Source organism: Triturus cristatus, chromosome 7, assembly GCF_964204655.1.
Source record: "Triturus cristatus chromosome 7, aTriCri1.1, whole genome shotgun sequence".
NCBI classification, from domain to species: Eukaryota; Metazoa; Chordata; class Amphibia; order Caudata; family Salamandridae; genus Triturus; species Triturus cristatus.
The window spans coordinates 1,635,896,342-1,635,918,411 of record NC_140590.1 but is presented as its reverse complement, the minus strand read 5'-3'; positions in this window follow the sequence as shown (position 1 = coordinate 1,635,918,411).

The following is a 22,070-nucleotide window of genomic DNA, read 5'->3' as shown; positions in this document are numbered from 1 at the left end:
GATATTTGAGCCTGGCAAGAGGTGTATCTTGCCAGGTCAAAATAGTTGTTTGTAACTGCACCCACAGACTGCAATGGCAGACCTGGAACATGTTTAAAAAGCTACTTGAATGGGTGACAAAATAAGTGCTGCAGACCCACTAGTAGCATTTAATATACAGGTCCGGGGATAATGCAGTACCACTTTACTAGAGACTTACAAGTAAATTAAATAGGCCAATTGAGTGTAAGCCAATTTGACCATGTTGAGCACAAACACGTTAGCACTGGTTACCTGTGGTAAAGTGTGTCAAATCCTAAGGCCAGCAAAAGGAAGTTAGTAAAAACAGGAGGATTGAAGGCAAAAATTTGGTGGCAAACCACGTCAAGGATGAGAGGTCCAACAGGGAGCCAATGGAGCTGACACATTTCCCCAAAGATTTAATCTGTATTTCAGAGACTATAGATAGCTCTGGCTGTGTCATTTTGAACATACTGAGGCAATTAAGTTTTTTTCAGAAATTCCCAAATCACTAGAATTGCAGTAATGGAGGCATGAACATATTGAAGCATCCTGTGAACAAAAGGCAGAAAAAGGAGAACTCTACGGCAGTATCAATAAATGAAAGAAGTGTGTTTTGAACATTGGCATCCCACGTCAAGTCAAGGTCAATGTCAAATGTTGATACAATGCTTGAGAGAGAGAGAGAGAGAGAGAAAAGACGGTCAATGATCCCAGGCCAGAGTTTCCAATCCTAAAAGTTTGGGGGTTATGATTAAGAAGGACTTCCATCTTGGAAGGACTCAGTTTAGGGAAGATTTGATTCTTCTACTGACATATGAGATCTTTCGTTAATCGCTCAGGTTTTGATACAGATTTTGCCACAAATGCTCAGTATTGCCAGCATATATGAACAAAGTAATGCCTATTTTGTGCATAAGAATGCCAACAGACACAAATAGAGAATGCAGCTGAAGGAATTTAACCATTGATGTACAGTTGCAAAATTGGAAAGATGTATGACAGAATATTGAGGCCAAAAATATTGTGACACCAGAATATTGTGTCAAAAATATCATCTACAAAAATATTGAGTTTACATAATAAAATACAAAATAATATACTTAAAAATGTAATGTAATCAAATAAATATTACCTACTGGCGGTCGCCAGTGGGTATTTATAGTTAGGACCTAGTTTCCATAGGAAACTCATTTTTTGTTTTCTCAATAACTTTGGCGCCGGTTGATGAATCTTCGCGAACTTTTCAAAACTTATGGGCCGTTACCATCAGCTCCTATCTTGAAAGTTTCGGGGTGATTTGGCAAGCAGGGGCCGAGAAAAAAGGGGGGTCCCAAAATGCATTTTCTCCACGTTATTTTCGATAGGAAATTTTAGACACGACTACAGCCCGAACTGCTGAACGGAATTACTCCAAATTTGGCAAAAAAGTAGCCCTTGGTTCAGAAAGAGACCTTTTTTTAAGATGGTGTAAATCCGTTCAGTAGTTCCTGAGAAATTAAAAAAATAGAGTTCAAAAAATCAATTTCCCATAGGAAACTTTAGACACGGTTATAGCTGAAACTGCTGAACAGAATTACACCAAATTTGGCAAAAAGGTAGACATTGGTTCAGAAAGAGACCTTTTTTTTGGTGTAAATCTGTTCAGTAGTTGCTGAGAAAATCGTAAAATAAAAGTTTCAATATCTATGGCCGCGGTGGATCCGCGCACCCTGCCGATCACGAACTGCATTCTAATTGGCTGTCAACACTTCAAACCAGAAAGTGTTGGCAGCCATCTTGTGCCTCGGTAGAACGGTGCGCGCACGGTGAAGAACCTGAAAAAAAAAATATTAATTAATACATAACTTAGCATTTAAAAAAACGTACAAATTCACTTAAAAAACCATAGGTTTCACACACGTTATAGTTAGGAATTAGCATTTAAAAAACCTTGCAAGGGCATTCTCCTGCGATCCTCACTTCCGTTGGAGATCACGAGGGTGGTCTCAGATGACAGAGGGCGTTATGTTTGTCTGACTGGGAGGTGGGAGGGGCATCCCCTTGCCCTGGTCTCAATTTACGTCCCACCGGGCCTCCAGAACTCCACCTTCGCGGACTTGGGTCGAATGCTGCTTGAACTTCCGGATGGCCTTTTGCTTATGGGTGGGGATTTTAATTCGGTGGTTTCGGGTGACCTGGATCGTCACCCACCCAGGGCCCTCCCCGCTGCCCAGGCTTGGCTAGGTGGTCTGTTGGAGACCTTCGGCCTGGTGGATAGTTGGCGATTAATGCATCCGACCCAATGTCAATACACCTTTCACTCTGGGGCACATGGGAGTCTTTCTAGGTTAGACTATTTCCTTATGCCCGCGGCGCAGACGGGTCGAATTCGAGAGGTCAGGCACCTGGCGAGGGGTATCTCCGATCATTCCCCGCTGTGGCTTCTCTTTGACACCGAGTCGCGGTCTGCAGGGCGGATCGCTCCCATTAACCCGTGGTACCTGCGAGACCCTACGACCCGCGAGAGTCTGGTTAAGGCTATGGACCAATACTTTCTTGAAAACGAGGGGTCTGTGTTGTCTGCAATGTCCCTGTGGGAAGCCTTTAAAACCGTAATCCGCGGACACGCCCTCTCCCAGATAGTGGTGGCTAAGAAGCTCAGGAGTGAGGCGGTGGTGAAGCTGGAGACTGACATATCGGGGCTGGAGTCGGCCTTGGAGGCGGGTGTCACTCCGGACGGGCTCCATGCCCTCAGCCTGAAACAGTTTGAATACAGATCTCTTGTCACCGACGCTGCCAAAACTATGTATAGGGAGCAGCAGGGTCGGTTGTATGATGCCGGGGACAAGGCGGGAAAGCTGATTGCGTGGCTGGACAAGAAGGAGAGAGTGAATCGTGTGGTCCCGGAGTTGCGTGTCTCGGATGGAGTGTGTGTGACTGAGCCTGGTGAGATTGTTGAATGTTTTGCCGACCACCTCCGGACTGTGTACTCCCCGGTGACTGATAGGGAGGAGGAAGATTCTCGCCTTCTCCTGAGGGACATTGCTTTGCCTGGCCTTTCTGCCGAGGACCGTGAGCAGCTGGACGCTCCCTTGTCGGTAGATGAAATCGCGACTGCGATTCGGTCCCTTCGCTCGGGCAAGGCCATGGGTCCCAACGGTCTACCTATCGAATTATATAAGTTGCGCCCGGATAAACTAGCGCCCTTCCTCCGTCGTATGTTTCAGGAGTCCCTTGAGGCCGGTTCCCTTCCGGTCGACCAGCGACTGGCCACGATAGTCGTGATCCCCAAGGAAGGTAAGCCACGGGACCGCTGTGCCTCTTACAGGCCTATCTCACTGCTAAATGCGGAGCCTAAAATCCTGGCTAAAGTCCTTGCCAATCGTTTGTTGAGCGTCATCTGCGATCTGATTCATCCTGATCAATGCGGCTTCATCCCACATCGCAACACCGCCCTCAACTTGCGGCGTCTCCATGGCGCCCTCGCCAGGGCAGAGTACCTCTCCGAACCGGCCGTGCTGGTTTCTTTAGATGCCACGATGGCCTTTGACACCATCGAGTGGCCATTCCTCTGGGCTGTCTTGACCAAATTCGGCTTTGGGGAGGGATTTCTTGGCTGGGTGAAGCTTCTCTACACGGGACCCATGGCTCAGGTGGTGGTTAATGGGCGGGTCTCTCGGCCCTTCGCTCTCGGTAGGGGGACGAGGCAGGGGTGCCCGTTGTCTCCTCTGCTCTTTGCTCTCGCCCTGGAGCCACTCGCCGCTTGGCTCCGCTGGGAGCCCTCGATCAGGGGGATCCGGTGGGCCCCGGGCTTTGAGGATCGGGTCTCGTTATATGCTGACGATATCCTCCTGTATCTTACCTCGCCGCGGCAGTCGCTTAACGTTCTCTTCGATGTTCTGACTTCCTACGGGAGAAATTCGGGTCTCACGATTACCTGGTCTAAATCTTGTGTCTATCCTATCTCCGGTGGCCCCCCTCTCCTGCCGCCCCGGCTTCCGATCCAAATATCTCTGTCCGGCTTTAGATACCTGGGGATACACATCTCGTTGGACCCGGTAGCTCGCTATGAGCACAATCTCCTGCTTCCACTTCGGCGTTTGAGGGAAGACACGGCTCGGTGGTGTAGGCTGCCCCTGTCCCCACTGGGTCTGGCCGCATTGTTTAAAATGATGTCCCTTCCCAGGTTCCTCTATGCACTTCAGAACTCCTTCGACATCATTCCAGTGGCCTACTTTCGGGAAGTAGAGAGCCTGCAGAGGAGACTGGTGTGGGACGGACGGGCGCGTATCGCCCTGGCCAAACTCACTCTCCCCTGGTACGACGGGGGCATCGCGCTTCCCGACATTCGCAGGTATTATTGGGCCTCACAGCTATCAGCCATTAACCATGCCACGTATGCGCCTGGCTTGAACCCGGCGTATGAGATGGATAAATTCCTGCTTCCCGGCGGTAACTATAACAGGGCGCTTTACTCCCGCTCGGCTGGACGGACCTTGACAGGCCCCACTAAGATCGCGGTACGGATTTGGAAGGCGGCCAATGTAGCCATGGGCTGGAGTGAGCGACTAACATGCGCTACTCCTTTATTTGCCTCCGACCGACTGGGAAGCCTCTGGACAACGAAGGGGTTTGACCGTTGGGACACGATTGGCATCAGTAGAGTGGGAGACTTATGGATGAAGGGCGCGGTTAAGACCTTCGCGGCGCTCCAGAGCGAATACGAACTCACGGAAAAGGAGTTCTTCCGATACGCCCAGGTTCGGCATGCCCTGCTCTCTGTCTTTGGGGAGGGGACCAAGGTCCCGGCCTCTTCGCCCCTCGAGGACCGCATACTTGATGGTCATGTTCCCGACAGTACTATCTCCTTAATCTATAAAAAACTCATTAATAATCGGGCTGACCTATTGGTGCGTCTTCGGGAGACGTGGACGGGGGACGGGGTGGAATTAGACGACGAGGACTGGCAGTCCGCACTATCGTCCCCCAAGGAAGTTGCCATTCCAGCCCGTCTCCGCCTGGTCCAGTTAAAGATTCTCCACCGGGTGTATGTAACGGGCCCCCGTCTGGTCTCGATGGGATTCTCGGAAGATGGGCTCTGCAAGCGGGGGTGTGGGCTCAGTGCCACCTTTCTCCATATCCTTTGGGAGTGCCGGGAGGTGGCGGAATACTGGCGTCGGGTACATGGGGTCATGGGACAAGTCACCGGGGTGGCGCTGCTGCCGGAGGTGCGTCGCTGTGTCTTGAATGTATGGGAGCCCAATGATTATAACGCGGCGCAGACTCGGTGGGCGGCCCTGGGCTACATGATTGCTAAGAGGGATATAGCGCAGCTTTGGGGCTCCCAGCGGCCACCCACCGTGTCAGTATGGAAGGAAAACATGGACTGGTGTATGTTCAGGGAGAAGACTGTATATGTGGCCCGCGGTAAACCCGGGGCATGGGGTAGAATTTGGGGGCAATGGAACGTGTATCGTGGGGGTATTTGTTCACCCCCCCTAGTGGACACCGATATTGCCTTGTCCCCCTGACCCTTGATGGTTCCTTGCAACTGATTGTAATAATCGAATATAGATGTTCCTTACCCGTTACCCCCCCCGATCTTTCAGTACTCCCTCCTGTTGATAGCTAACTGAAGGTTTGGAGTAAAAGTCCCCCGGATGTAGCCTGACCCACGCTTTTTGCCCGTATGCCTCGCCTTTTGTTTTTTGTTGTTATTTATGTTAAATGTATGTCTCCTGCTTCTCTCGAGCTATCCTGAGCCATTTACGGGGCTGGGCCCCAGGTGTCGCCTACTGCTTTAACTAATGTACGATCCTTTCTGAATCTAGCGGCCGGCCCTGGCGGTTGTAGGCCCATGCTTGTAACTGATTTATTGTTTCAATAAAAAATTTTGGAAAAAAAAAAAAAAAAAAAAAAAAAAAACCTTGCAAATTCACTTAAAAAACCATAGGTTTCACACATGTTATAGTTAGCTGGACATTTCCCTCGGAAAAAAACAATGAAATTCCCCCGTTATAGTTAGTGCAGGCAACTATAACTCACGCGACCGCAATCCTCTGCTGATGACGTCAGATATTACATCACTGTATTTAGACACCTATTTACCCATGTCTTCTTCCATTAATCTTTAGCTATACATATATTACAAATATTTATTTTTCAGAAAGACACATATTTAATCAGTGATGTAATATCTGACGTCATCAGCAGAGGATTGCGGTCGCGTGAGTTATAGTTGCCTGCACTAACTATAACGGGGGAATTTCATTGTTTTTTTCCGAGGGAAATGTCCAGCTAACTATAACATGTGTGAAACCTATGGTTTTTTAAGGGAATTTGTAAGGTTTTTTAAATACTAATTCCTAACTATAACGTGTGTGAAACATGTGAATATATATGGAGGGAAGAAATTTTGACACTGCCGATTGGACCACAGGCCCCATAATGCAACTATAAAATCGGCCACCAGAGGAAATAAATTTGAATTGAGGAGACTAGGCTGTGGGAACAAGCGGCGTGTCTGGGTGCAAGGCTTACCTTTGAAGAAGTTCCAGGGAGAACGAAACGCGTCAGGACTGCGCCTCATGCTGTTTTTAATAATAAATAAATCTGCAAAGAATAAGTTTCGTGTGCGGCTCAACCTCTTTCCAGCTGGGGAGAAAATGGAATATGACATCGGCTTGGTTCCGCCGAAGAGCGACGCACCACCACAAGAGCGCCATCATTCCTCGACCTTGAACCGTAGTGAATCCCGTGAAGACACAAAGGGGAATGCGGTGCCGCCGGGGACTGTCCTTGGTATTGGACCCGAATCAGCCTTGAAAGTGGGCTTGATATCGGGGAAACTTCTTGCCGAAATTGCTGAAATATTGAAAATGAGTAAATGTACTCTAAACAGCATGCGAAAGCACCGCCCACTGGAGGGAAGAAATTTTGACACTGCCGAATGGACCACAGGCCCCATAATGCAACTATAAAATCGGCCACCAGAGGAAATAAATTTGAATTGAGGAGACTAGGCTGTGGGAACAAGCGGCGTGTCTGGGTGCAAGGCTTACATTTGAAGAAGTTCCAGGGAGAACGAAACGCGTCAGGACTGCGCCTCATGCTGTTTTTAATAATAAATAAATCTGCAAAGAATAAGTTTCGTGTGCGGCTCAACCTCTTTCCATCTGGGGAGAAAATGGAATATATATATATATATATACACACAAAATATACAGCAAAATAAAACCTCAGCGCAAAGAAGACATAGAAGTGTGGTGTCATACCTGGTGTGGGTAATCCAATTTGTATATGAAATTGGAACTGAAAAAACCATAGGTTTCAGGAGCGTTATAGTTAGCTGGACTTTTCACTCGTACAAAACCATTGAAATTCCCCCGTTATAGTTAGTTCAGCTAACTATAGCTCACGCGCCCGCAATGCACTGCTGATGACGTCACATATTACATCACTCTTGACATGGTCAGTGACATCATTCATGACATCACTGATGACATCATCCAGTGAATGTGTGTTTTTCTGAAAATTAAATATGTTTTATATATGTATATCTCAAGGTCGATGGAAGAATAAATGGGTATATAAGTGTCTAAATGGATGATTTTTTTGTGAAAAATTGATTGTATAACTGACTGATTAAGTGTATCTTAGTGAATACATGGCTTAGTGAGTAATGTTTAAATATGTAAATATCTGTATCAGTCTCTCACTTTGTGTATAAGTGGCTGCATGGGTTGGTGAGTAGCTATATGAGTGTCTATATAGGTTTTTAGTTGTTTTTTTGAGTATCAGTATGAGTGTCTGTATGGTACGGTGGGGGTATTACGTAGTGCATAGATGCATGAATGAGTGACTCACTGTTTGTATGTGTTGAAGACAGCATGTGTGCAGGACTGTATGGGTGGATGAGTGTGTGTATGGGTGTGCTAGTGAGTGAATGAGTGTCTCAATAGTGTATTTATGAGTAACTACATATGTTTTAAACTAGTATATGTGACTATTGGTGGATATAAGTGAGTATATGTGAGAGTGAGAGATTGGAAGAGTTCCTGTATGAATAAGTATGTGTTTCTCTAAGTGATTGTTTAAAAGACTAAGTATGTGTAAGTTTCTGTAGAAGTAAGTATGGTGGTGTGTGTATAACTGTATATGCAAGTAAATGGATGTTTGATTCTTTACTAGCATGAGTGACTATGTGTGTGAGTAACTCTATGGATGATTGGCGTTGTGTAACAGGATGTAACAGGATGTATAGGTGTATGAGTATATATGATGAGTGAGTACATGTATGTGTGACTGTATAGGACTGTTGGTGAATGAGTGGATGTGTATGTGGATCTTAGAATTACTGAATAGGTTGTTGTAACTGGTATTGGTATGTCCATTGTTTTGAAAATTTTAGTTTCTATTTTTGAATGTGTGTATCAAAGGTTATATTAGGGTGAGAGGAGGTCTGCCACTCTATCACAAGGATGATGTCATCAGTGATGTCATCAGTGATGTCATTTGAGATGTCATCAGTGATGTCATGAGTGATGTCACTGACCATGTCATGAGTGATGTAATATGTGACGTCATCAGCAGTGCATTGCGGGCGCACGAGTTATAGTTAGCTGAACTAACTATAATGGGGTGAATTTCAATGGTTTTGTAAGAGTGAAAAGTCCAGCTAACTATAACCCCCTGAAACCTATGGTTTTTTCAGTGAATCTCTAAGGTTTTTTAAATGCTAATTCCTAACTATAACGTGCCTGAAACCTATGGGTTTTTCAGTGAATTTCAAAGGTTTTATAAATGCTAATTTCTAACTATGCCTACAGAGATAGGAAATGTGAAGAAAGAAGAAAAAACGCACAGAAAGAAAAAAAAGAAATGCAGAAAGAAGCAACAGAAGTCCTCAAAGACAAAGAAAAGTGCAGGAAGAAGGATAACGTGCAGAAAGAACAAACAGAAGAGCAGAAGCCTTGTTGCAAAATCATCCTGTACCCTCACCTTTTTCAGACGGATACTGGTGGTAACTGAGTCTGACTAACCAGTCCTAGAGCCAGTGCTATGTTAAAAGACACTTAGAATACAGTGAAAACACTTACATACACTAGGGAACACTATGCGTTGGGGTCCCCCTGTGATTAGCATGACCTCCTCTGTAAGCCCCTAGTATATAATAGGGCAGGGGGATTAAAACTACCTCTTAAAACGCGCCACAGGGCATGTTTGCACACGTCACCTCAGGCCTGTCCCCTTCCTTCCCCACTGTGTAAACACGTCCAATGGCCGTTTTAAGTTGGTAGATTATGTCTCCTTGAATCCTGAGGGTCCATAAGGTCCAACTAGCCCACTAGGTACCTCCAGTAAGGGCCACAGAGCTGCGTTGCAGAGAGATGTAAAAAGGGGCACGGCCTAGACCACCACTCTGCAACGCAGCGCAGTGGCGCTTACTGGAAGCACCTGGTGGGCGAGTTGGCCCCCAGGGTCCCTCAGGATTGAAGGTGAATTATTTCCCCAACTTACAATGTGCCACAGGGCGTGTTTGCACACATCACCTCAGGCCCCGTCCCCTCCCTTCACCACTGTGTAAACACGCCCTGTGGCCGTTTTTAGTTGGGAGATTAAGTTCATTTGAATCCAAAGGGTCCCTAGGGTCAAAGTAGCCTACTAGGTACTGGAGGTAAGCACCACCGAGCTGCGTTGCAGAGAGGTGTAAAAAGGGGCATGGCCTCAGAACACCTGTCTGCAACGCAGCTCCCTGGCGCATACTGGAGATACCTGTTTGGCTAGTTGGCCCTCAGGGACCCTCAGTATTGAAGGAAAATTAATTCCCCAACTTACAACTCTCCAGGGGGCGTGTTTGCAGAGTGCTGCAAGGAGGGGGCGTGGCCTTCGCCGCGATGCCGGTCTTTTATATATTTAATTTTTTTAAAGAAGAGGGCTGTGTGGCCCCCCTTCTTTTTCTAATTTATTGGCCCTGGGGACCCCATCCCTCAGGGCCTGCCCTCTAAGTTTTTTTGTAGAAAAAAAAAATTTGGAAGGGGGCCGCGTGGCCCCCCTCCCGAGGCCTTAATCGGCCCCGGGGACCCCAACCCCTGGGGCATGGCCTTTTTTAAAAAAAAATCTTTAGGAGGGTGGCTGCGTTGCCCCCCTCCTCAGGCCACTTATGGCCCCGGGGACCCCATCCCCTGGGGCTGGCCTTTGTTTTTTATTATTTAAAAAAATATATATATATTTATAGAAACACCTAGGACATGCTAGACAAACCGTACGTACCTATCACCATGACGATTTGCGTGATATTCATTAAAAGGCGACTATGCATACAATGAATCCACGTGGAATGTATTTACAATGCTAGTGAAGCTCTGACGTGTCTGACGCCCTACCGTGCCTAATCCCGGCGCCCCCGCCGGTGGGTACTCTCCAAGTAGACACCCTTGTTTTTTATTTATACAAACATGGGTAGCTATTGATGGGCACATTTAATACACATGCACACCAAGCCATTCAAGGGGGATTTGACAGAAATTTGACCAAAACTATGCAAGAAACCCCCCTCACGGTTAATAAAACACACATCCACCGCCAGATGTGTAATACTTTTTATTTTACTCTCTGGAAAGGAGACAAACCTCACTTGAGAGTCACCGCGTGCTTCTGGCTGAGCCCAATGCTTTGTTACACCCACCAGTACACGACGAGTGCCACACACCTCTGTGTTGTATTCCACCAGCTAGTGCATATGCTATGACACTCTCTAGCCCATGTGCACTGTAACACCACCCCATGAATATGTCATGCCACACTTGCCTTTGCACGGGTTATATTGCCCCATCTAACGTGCCTTCCTTGATGCCTATGTTATAACGCACAGCGCTATGCCATACATATTACAATCTGGGATCCATATCTTTGTCACAGTACATATGCAACGTTACATTCCCCAGCACAAATTTTATATTACAACTTTAGAGACTAGTTAGGTTACACAACACTGCCCTGTGCATATTACACTCCAAGGTGCATATCGCATAGCACGCGCTAGTACTTGTGCTTTCTCGCACTCTCCAATGAATCTGTCATTGCGCACAATGTATTGCATATTATATTTCACGCCCCAGTTCATCTTATATCACACTTTTTGGTGCATAGTTTATACCATACACCATATCTAGTTTTCATTTTCAATCGTGCTCTCAGGACTATATTCTATATAACACTGCGTTCACCTACCCTATTCACGGGCATTACATTTTGCGATGGGGGTGGAGGGTCAGGGGGTGTTTCTGCCAAGTGAGCCCAGAGTCACAGTCACAAACGTCCTCTTCTTGTTGAATAAAAGTGAGATTATGGTGCATACTTGTTCATATTTTAAGTAGTTCGCACAGACACACATTTTAAAAACAATAAAGTTCCTAATACCCGCCTTCTCTGAACAGTTAGCTTGCTGCCCCATCCACCTCCTCCCTATCCTCTGTTGTCTGAATCCATGGACTAGCCTCCTAACTCCTGCCATGCATGGTCTGATGTGCTGCCACTGCCCTCCATTTAGCATGATGTACCAGTCCACTCCTCCTGCCCTCCATTGCCCAATTCTATGCCCCATCATTGACCTCCTGCTTAGCCTCTGTGCTTAGCTTGCTGCCCCTATTCTCTTTCCCACTGCCCTCCGATTTCTTTCTGCATGCCCTGCTCCATCCTTTTTGCCCACCATGTTCCATGGACCTGCCACTCCTATCTACTCTGAGTGTTCTGTTGAGCTGCCACTCCCCTCCCAACTGCCTAGCATTGTCAGATGACTGTAACCTGTCCCTGCCACCTCCACCCTGCCTGTCCACATTCCATGCCCCTATCCCCTTCCCCCTGTCCTCCATGGTCCATTTTACTGCCACACCCTTCTGCCCTCCCTGGTCTGTTGTGCTGCAACTGCTCCTCCTGCCTGCCCCGCGTGGTCTGTTGTGAGGCCCATTCCCCTGAACTCTCTTGTCTGTGCCCAGGTCCTGACCCTCCCTTCTATCCTCCATGACCCTTTGTGCATGGCCCTGCACCCTCCTTCATGCCCATCATAGCCATGGTGCTGCCACTAACCCTCCCGCTTGCCATGCATGGTCTTCTGTGCTGCCACGGCCCCTCCCGCCTTCCCTGTGTGGTCAGCTAGCTGCCCCTGACCCCCTCCCACCTTCCCTCCATGTTCTGTGTGTATGCCATCATAGTCTCACTGTTGCTCTCCATGGTGTGTCTTGCTTCTAGTGCCCATCCTGCCTGCCCTACATGGTCATCTTGCTGCTCTTGCCCTGCCCCCTTGCCCCCAGCCCTCTGTTTCCATGTGCAGACCCCTATTCCCTTCCTCCTGGCTTGTATGTTCCGTTGTAATGCCCCTGATCCGTCCCTCCTGCCCTTTATGGTCTGTTATGCTGCAGCTTTCTCTCCAGTCTGTCCATTAAGGTCAGCTAGCTACCATTGCCTTTTCCCCCTCTGTTCTCTGTTGTCCATGTGCATGGTCCTGTCCCCTCCCTATTGCTTTCTATGGATTGTTGTGCTGCACTCCCGTCCCGCATGCCCTGTGTGGTGTATTGTGCTGCTGGAAACCCTGATGCCTGCCCTGTTGGGTCAGTTTGGTGCACCTCTCCATGTCCCTCCTGTCCTCTGATATCCGAGTCCATGTCCCTACCCCAATTCCTCCTGCCTTCCATGATCCAATGTACCATACTTGCAAACATTTCGATCTTGGTAAGCGGGAGATTTTGAAAAAAAACTGGGGTATTGATTTTCCCCTTTGAGTTACATTGAAAAAGAGGAAATTGTAGATAGGAGACAGATCAAATAAAGCCCATTTGAGCTTAAAAATATTGGACGTTTCCTGGCTGAATCGGGTCTGTTGGCATGTATGGTTGTACTACCACTGCCTCGTCCTTCTGCCCACAATGATTTAATATATTGCCACAGCCTCTCTTGCCAGTCCTGTATTATTGGTTTGTTGCCCCCGCCCCCCTTTCCTCTGCCCCCATAGTCTGATGTGCTGCCACTGCCCTTCCTGCCTGGCCAGTGTGGTAAAATTGTTGCCTCTGCACCCTCCTACCTGCCTTCAATTTTCAGAGTCCGTGCCCTCTGCCTCTCAACAGTATCCCTAAAGAACAACTAGATTGCTAACATTCTATATTTATTACAAAAGTGTGGAACGCCTGACGTCATCTTGATGTTATCAAAACTGTAATACCTAGAGCATTTCCTTTAGAAATTACATATATGAGAGGGTCTTATTTGCATCAAAATTATGGTTAGTGCTCTAAAAAACTAAAATCAGGACATATTTTCTGATTTTTCAAATAGCGACAAAGCACTTTAAAATTATTTGTTATCTTTATGTTTTTTTATCCAGTTGCCCACTTGATTAAATGTTGCACTTAGGGGAGAGGATGTGGTGTTACTTCCATAGCTGCAGACTTTGCAACTGGGGAACCAGGTTGGAATTTCTGCTTCAGCTCGACATTCTGTGATACTGGTCAAATCACTAAATCTCCCCATGTCTACAACCAAAATGAATTTGTTCTTGTGTGATGTAACCAATGCTCATGTAAAGCACTCCAATACCGACAAGTCTGCACTATATAAAACTGCAAAAACACAAAAAATAAAAAGTGTTTTGCACACTTCAGTCATTGGGCTACATGTGGGCTACTTCTGGGTGATATCTGTGCTGCCTTTGGGCTCTTTTGTCTCTGGTGGCCATCTTGGGAGATTTATTTGTTATGAAGTTTCCTAATTTCCTCATTTACTGCAGCCTCCTCAGTTGGAAATACTTTCAGTTTTTTAATTTGATTCCATCAAGAAGGTATTCAGGTATGTCACACATTTGCCATAAATTCTGAATGTTAGCACTCTAGTTGCTCATTAAAGCTACTGCTCACCACGGAAGTCTGCTGCTGGTATTAAAAGTGCATGTTTCAGTCGGCATGTCAGAATTTTTTCATGAAACAGAAGAGGATTTGAGAAGTCAAAATGTGCCCTAATTTTTCTTTCTGCAGCACTAATCATACTTTCTATGGCAAAATGAACCCCCTCATTTTGTTCCTTTGCAAATTAAATGTTTTAAGTGTTCCACTTTATTCCAATCAACATGGCTTCAGGTGTGCCATACTTTTGTCATAAGTAATACTGTTAGCGCTCTAGTTGTTCTTTAGAACACTCTGGGACATTCTGTCATTGGGCTATACTAGGGGTACATCTGGGTGATATTTGTGCTACATTTGGGCTCTTTTGTCTCTGGTGGCCATCTTGGGAGACTTATTTGTTATGAAGTTTCCTAATTGCCTCATTTACTACAGTCTCCTCAGTAGGAAATACTTTCAGTTTTTTACTTCAATTCCATCAAGAAGGCATTCAGATGTGTCACACATTTGCCATTAATTCATAATGTTAGCACTCTAGTTACTCATTAGATCACTGTAGTAAAGCTACTGCTCACCAGGGAAGTCTGCTGCTGGTATTGAAAGTGCATGTTTCAGTCTACATGTCAGAATTCTTTAATGAAATAGAAGAGGATTTGAGAAGTCACTCAAAATGTGCCCTAATTTTTCTCTCTGCAGCACTAATCATACTTTCTATGGCAAAATGAACACCCTCATTTTGTTCCTTTTTAAAGTAAATGTTTTAAGAGTTACCACTTTATTCCAATCAAGATGGCTTCAGGTGTGCAATACGTTTGTCATAGGTAGGACCGTTAGCGCCCTAGTTGTTCTTTAGAACACTCTGGGAAGCTGCAGAAGAACACAAAGGAATCAACTGACAGTCTCTGCCCTTGTTGGATGTACATGTTTTACTGAGAATGTCAGATTTCATTCTCACATGACTGAGAAAGATAATGTGAATTTACAGAAAATATGCTCTCACTTTAGCTTATAGATCACCTTCCAAACCTATGTGGGAAAAGCATGAGAAAATAGTTTTCTCTCAAACATGATTCATGATATCCCAGCAGAAGGCTTTTTCACATGGTAAAATCACCTTAGAACACAGCACAATTCCTAAAATGAGTATGGTACCATCAACAAATGATTTATAATGTAACTAAAGTTTTAAAACCTTCTATTAACTGCAATGCTTTTTAATGAGGTGCTATCATGTATATTGGTCCCAAGATGGCTGCCAACACTTCTTGGATGAGGTGCTGACAGCTAATCAGATCTCACGATGAGATGTGTGGTTAGGCTCTGCCCACATATATATGTGATTTTACTTTTGATTTTCTCAGGAACTACTGAACGGATTTACACCATTTAACCAAAAGGCACGACTCTGAACCACGGGCTACCTTTTTGCCAAATTTGGTGTAATTCCGTTCAGCAGTTCGGGCTGTAGCTGCGATTAAAGGTTCCTACGGAAAATTGCATGGGGAAAACATGTTTTGGGACCCCCCTTTTTTCTTGGCCCCCGCTTGACAAATCACCCCGAGACATTCAGGATAGGAGCAGACAGGAGCGGACCGGAGCTCCTCACCAGTTTTGAAAATTTTGCGAAGATTCGTCAACCGGCGCCAAAGTTATTCCAAATAGAATGTTGCGGATTTCCTATGGATAATAGGTCCTAACTATAACTACCTACTGGCAGTCGCCAGTAGGTAATAGCTATATAGATAGATATATATGTATGTATATACACACATACAGATATATATATATATATTAATATTATATGCATATATATGTGATCAAGGCCTTGAGAGGCCGAAACCTGTCATGGCGGTGGTGCAGGGGCTCCAATAAACTTCTTGGCACCAATATATGGGTCCGCATTCATCTGTTCCTCAGGGATTGGAAATCTACGGGCGAAGTTTGCTGGAAATATATATATATATATATATATATCCAAAAAACGCCCTTCCACCTGCCGTCACTCCTCACACCGCGGGTGCCTCCTCAGCGCAAGGTGGACTTGCGATTTCTATTCCTTCACCGCAATTGTCCCATAGCAAAGTTGCTATAAATCGAGCGCACTCTGGAGCCAGTATATATTTATAATTTTAAATTTAATCGGGTGTCAGACTGACAAACACCTCCTCTAATGGGGCAGACATCTTGGATTCTCGATCTCATCGAGTTTCTCACTATTTGCAACAACATATTTACATATTTACAAAAATACCAATTACGATTTACAATTCATTTTATGTCGTTGCAAATAGTGAGAAACTATGCAGATGCCACTGTTTTGTGCAATACCTCTACTCAACTGGAATACTTTCTACTGACTAATCAGTAAGTGCTACCTCGTTGGGTAAATGTATAGTGCCTTTCCCAAACTACAGCTGCGTAAAGGGCCAGAAGAATTGTCTCCATTGACCTTCTGTATCTGTAACTTTGCCACGGCACCGGGTCCCTTGAGTGAGCTGTCCAACATATTGCGGAAAGGGCGGGAAGCCGTTGCATACCGCTAGTGTATGTGGGGCGGGGCCAAATGGGCGGGGCTTCTGGTCCAGTTCACATGCCTCTTGTTTATAAAGGGTCAGAGCAGGATCTCAGCGGCAGACGAGGAAAAGGAACCTCCTGGTCACAGTTACTACACGAGGATTGCGCTCGAGAAAATCAACGATGCAAAGACGTCTATCAAGGATTACAGCTAACTTTTCAGCATGGAATGGAGAGAAGGCACATCTGCTTAGCCACGCTCACAAATTCTACACGAGGATTGCGCTCGAGAAACTCAAGGATGCGAAGACCTCCAGCAAGGATTACAGCTATCTTTTCAGGGTGGAAATGGAGAGAAGGCACATCTGCTTAGCTACGCTCACGAATTCTACACGAGGATTGCGCTTGAGAAACTCAAGGATGCGAAGACCTCCAGCAAGGATTACAGCTATCTCTTCAGGGTGGAAATGGAGAGAAGGCATATCTGCTTAGCCAAAACCTTGCTCATGAATTTTTGGTCTGATTAATGCGTTACAGAATTTGAGCTTCAACTCGGGCACCTGCTTTATTTATATCTGTAAGTGCTTCCTGCTGAGGTTTAATTTTTGTGACAGGAGCATCGTGCCAGAATGAATCCTGCCCTGTATATTTATCCGAGAAGATGCCACCGTTTTGTGCAATATCTCTACTCAACTGGAGTACTTTCTACTGGCTAATCAGTAAGAGCTACCTCGTTGGGTAAATGTATAGCGCTTTTCCTACACTACAGCTGCGTAAAGGGCCAGAAGAGTTGTCTCCTGTGACCATGTGTGTGCTACCTCATTGGGTAAATGTATAGTGCTTTTCCTACACTACAGCTGCGTAAAGGGCCAGAAGAGTTGTCTCCCGTGACCATGTGTGTGATACCTCGTTGGGTAAATGTATAGTGCTTTTCCTACACTACAGCTGTGTAAAGGGCCAGAAGAGTTGTCTCCCGTGACCATGTGTGTCTGTAACTTTGCCACCGCGCCGAAAGGCGCCGGGGTCCCTTGAGTGAGCTGTCCATCATAGTGGGGAAAGGGCGGGAAGACGTTGCATACCGCTAGGGTGTGTGGGGCGGGGCCAAACGGGCGGGGCTTCTATGCGAGTTCAGTTCACATGCCTCTTTTTTATAAAGGGTCAGAGACAGATCAGAGCAGCAGATGAGGAGAAAGAAGCTCCTGGTCACAGGAACTAAACGGGGATTGCGCTCGAGAAAGTCATGGATGCACAGAGCTCCATCAATGATCACAGCTAATTTTTGACGGTAGATATGGGGAGAAAAGCACACCTGCCCAGCCTCGACCTAGCTCACAAATATTTTTGGCTGATTAATGCGTTACTGAATTTGAGCTTCAACCCTGCTTTATTTATATCTGTACATGCTTCCTGTTGAGGTTTAATTTTTGTGACAGGAGTATCGTGCCAGAATGAATCCTGCCGTGCATATTTATCCGAGAAGATGCCACCGTTTTGTGCAATACCTGTACCCTCTTGCCACCGAATTCCGTTCCGGAACGCGAAAATGCCGAAGTGGGGGGTACGGTCCGTACATATGCAATGTTGGGGTACGCACCATACATGATGACACGTACGATGTGGGTGATGGCGTGTACGTCGTGTAGCGGACCCCCTTTTCATCGTGCATCGCAGCGTACTTCGCTTTTCTGGCACTTTTTGGCTCCCGTAAAAATATAGCCGTGTGGAGTGCTGTAGGTACGAATCGTACTTGCTGGTCCGTAAAATGCTGCCTGACTCCGTGTGGACGTCGCGTACGCGCTGTCCAGGATCAGAATTGTATGTATTTTTTCGCCGTATGGTGTTTTTTACGATTCGTACGGAAATGGTATTTCTGTACGAATCGTACTTGCTGGTTTGTAAGGTGGAATTCCCGGGTACGAGTTGTACGGAGAAAACGCTCCGTACGACCATTCGTACCCGGGTTTTACAGGATCGGAAGCGACACCTTAGTTTTATTTATTTACAATAGATATTTTTAATTTAAATGTGCATTATTAATTTCATGTTATTCTATATTTAATTGTTGATTTACTGATTTGGAATTGGAATGTTATTTCTAATGTCCAATACTTTCCCAACTTTTGCTTAAGTTGGACTGGAAATAGTAAATCTAACCCTTCAAAATCCCAACACATTCCCTGCCATTGCTTACATTAGAGTGGAAAGGGTGATTCTAACCACTGTGAAGGGCACTGTTTCTCTGCTTTTGCTTATGTGGGATGGTGATTAGTAAATATAACTTCCCCAATGTGCAACACTTTCCCAACTGTTTCTTGAATTGTAGTTTTAATAGTAAATGTGACTACTTAAAGTACACCACTTTTGCTAGTGTTCTTTATTTTCGATTGTTGTTATTTTTTTACTATTTCTTTTTCTTTTTTTCTTCATTTTTTTATTATTTATTTTTAAAAAGAGCCATAGTTTTTATTTAAATTTATTTCTGTTATTAATATTTTTTATAAAGTGAAATTTATGTTTCTGTAAATGTATGGTTGGTAATTGTAATTTGTAATATATTGTTAATATTTTGGATGTATTTTTTGCATTTACAATTGTTAAAATATTGTACATTTCCTAAAGTATACATATGTGTGTGTGTGTGTATGTATATATATATATATATATTTTCTATTGATATATTTAGTTCAAAAGATTATAGAAAAATATTAATTTCATTTTTTTTACATGTTTCATATAGACGTTTGCTCATTTTCACTTTTAGGTTATTGATAATAATATTTTATATATATATATCTTTGGTGTGGGAGTCCGTAATTTTCTTCTTTAAGGAGTTGGGAGGTCCGTGCCTGTGGTTTCCGCCTTTCAATTCGGCGGACAGGACGTTCTCAGTATATATGTCATGAGTGATGTAATATGTGACGTCATCAGCAGTGCATTGCGGGCGCGCGAGTTATAGTTAGCTGAACTAACTATAACGGGGGAATTTCAATGGTTTTGTACGAGTGAAAAGACCAGCTAACTATAACGCCCCTAAAACCTATGGGTTTTTCAGTGAATTTCTAAGGTTTTTTAAATGCTAATTCCTAACTATAACGTGCCTGAAACCTATAGTTTTTTCAGTGAATTTCAAAGGTTTTTTAAACGCTAATTTCTAACTATGCCTGCAGAGATAGGACATGTGAAGAAAGAAGAAAAAACGCACACAAGAAAGAAAAAAAGAAATGCAGAAAGAAGCAACAGAAGTCCTCAAAGACGCAGAAAAGTGCAGGAAGAAGGATAATGTGCAGAAAGAACAAACAGAAGAGCAGAAAGAAGCCTTGTTGCAAAATCATCATGTACCCTCAACTTTTTCAGACGGATACTGGAGGTAACTGAGTCTGACTAACCAGTCCTAGAGCCAGTGCTATGTTAAAAGACACTCAGAATACAGTGAAAACACCTACATAGACTAGGGAACACTATGCGTTGGGGTCCCCCTGTGATCAGCATGACCTCCTCTGTAAGCCCCTAGTATATAATAGGGCAGGGGATTAAAACTACCTCTTAAAACGCGCCACAGGGCGTGTTTGCACACGTCACCTCAGGCCCCTTCCCCTCACTCCCCCACTGTGTAAACACACCCTGTGGCCGTTTTAAGTTGGGAGATTAAGTCCCCTTGAATCCTGAGGGTCCCTAGGGTCCAACTAGACCACTAGGTACCTCCAGTAAGCGCCACAGGGCTGCGTTGCAGAGAGATGTAAAAGGGGCACGACCTAGACCACCTCTCTGCAACGCAGCGCAGTGGCGCTTACTGGAAGCACCTGGTGGGCTAGTTGGCCCCCAGGGTCCCTCAGGATTGAAGGGGAATTAATTCCCCAACTTAAAACGTGCCACAGGGCTTGTTTGCACACGTTAACTCAGGCCCCGTCCCCTCCCTTCACCACTGTGTAAACACGCTCTGTGGCCGTTTTTAGTTGGGAGATTAAGTTCATTTGAATTCTGAGGGTCCCTAGGGTCCAACTAGCCCACTAGGTACCTCCAGTAAGCGCCACAGAGCTGCGTTGCAGAGAGGTGTAAAAAGTGGCACGGCCTGGACCACCTCTCTGCAACGCAGCTCAGTGGTGCTTACTGGAAGCACCTGGTGGGCTAGTTAGCCCCCAGGGGCCCTCAGGATTGAAAGGGAATTATTTCCCCAACTTAAAACACACCATAGGGTGTGTTTGCACACGTCACCTCAGGCCCCGTCCCCTCCCTTCCCCACTGTGTAAACACGCCCTGTGGCCGTTTTTTAAGTTGGGAGATTAAGTCCCCTTGAATCCTGAGGATCCCTAGGGGCAAAATAGCCCACTAGGTACGTCCAGTAAGCGCCATTACAGAGAGGTGTAAAAAGGGGCACGGCCTGCACCACCTCTCTGCAACGCAGAGCAGTGGCACTTACTGGAAGCACCTGGTGGGCTAGTTGGCCCCCAGGGTCCCTCAGGATTGAAAGGGAATTATTTCCCCAACTTAAAACGCGCCACAGGGCGTGTTTGCGCACGTCACCTCAGGCCCCGTCCCCTCACTTCACCACTGTGTAAACGCGCCCTGTGGCCGTTCTAAGTTGAGAGATTAAGTCCCCTTGAATCCTAAGGGTCCCTAGGGTCAAACTAACCCACTAGGTACCTCCAGTAAGCGCCACAGAGCTGCGTTGCATAGAGGTGTAAGAAGGGGCATGGCTTCAGAACACCTGTCTGCAACGCACCTCCCTGGCGCATACTGGAGATACCTGTTGGGCTAGTTGGCCCTCAACGACCCTCAGTATTGAAGGGGAATTAATTCCCCAACTTACAACTGGCCAGGGGGGCGTTTGCAGAGTGCTGCAAGGAGGGGGCGTGGCCTCCGGCGCGATGCCGGTCTTTTATTTATTTTATTTTTTTAAGAATGAGGGCTGTGTGGCCCCCTTCTTTTTCTAATCTACTGGCCCTGGGGACCCCATTCCCCAGGGCCTACACCCTAATTTCTTTTTGGTAGAAAAAATAAATTTGGCCCTCCCAAGGCCTTAATCGGCCCCGGCGACCCCATCCCCCGGGTCATGTTTTTTTTTTTTAAATTTCTTTAGGAGGGGGCTGCGTTGCCCCCCTCCTCAGGCCACTTATGGCCCCGGGGACCCCATCCCCAGGGCCGGCCTTTGTTTTTTATTATTTTTAAAATATATATATTCATAGAAACACCTAGGACATGCTGGACAAACCGTATGTACCTATCACCATGACGATTTGCGGGATATTCATTAAAAGGCGACTATGCATAGAATGAATCCACATGGAATGTATTTACACCGCTAGTGAAGCTCTGACGTGTCTGACGCCCTACCGTGCCTAATCCCGGCGCCCCCGCCGGTGGATACTCTCCAAGTAGACACCCTTGTTGTTTATTTATACAAACATGGGTAGCTATTGACGGGCACATTTAATATACACGCATACCAACCTGGTGGTTGCAGTGGTCCTAGGGTGGCCCGACCTCGCTAGTCATCATTGGGTGGTTGGAAGACCACCACCTCAGAGCACGGCAAGTCTGGTGGTACGTGGACCGCCAGACTCGGAATAATCACCCCTGTCTGGTCCGGATCCTGGACCCAGTTAAAGAATAGGTGACGAATCTGTAATTCTATTCTAGCTCTGAACCATGTTGAAATTTGACTGATCCCATACACTGATGTCACCT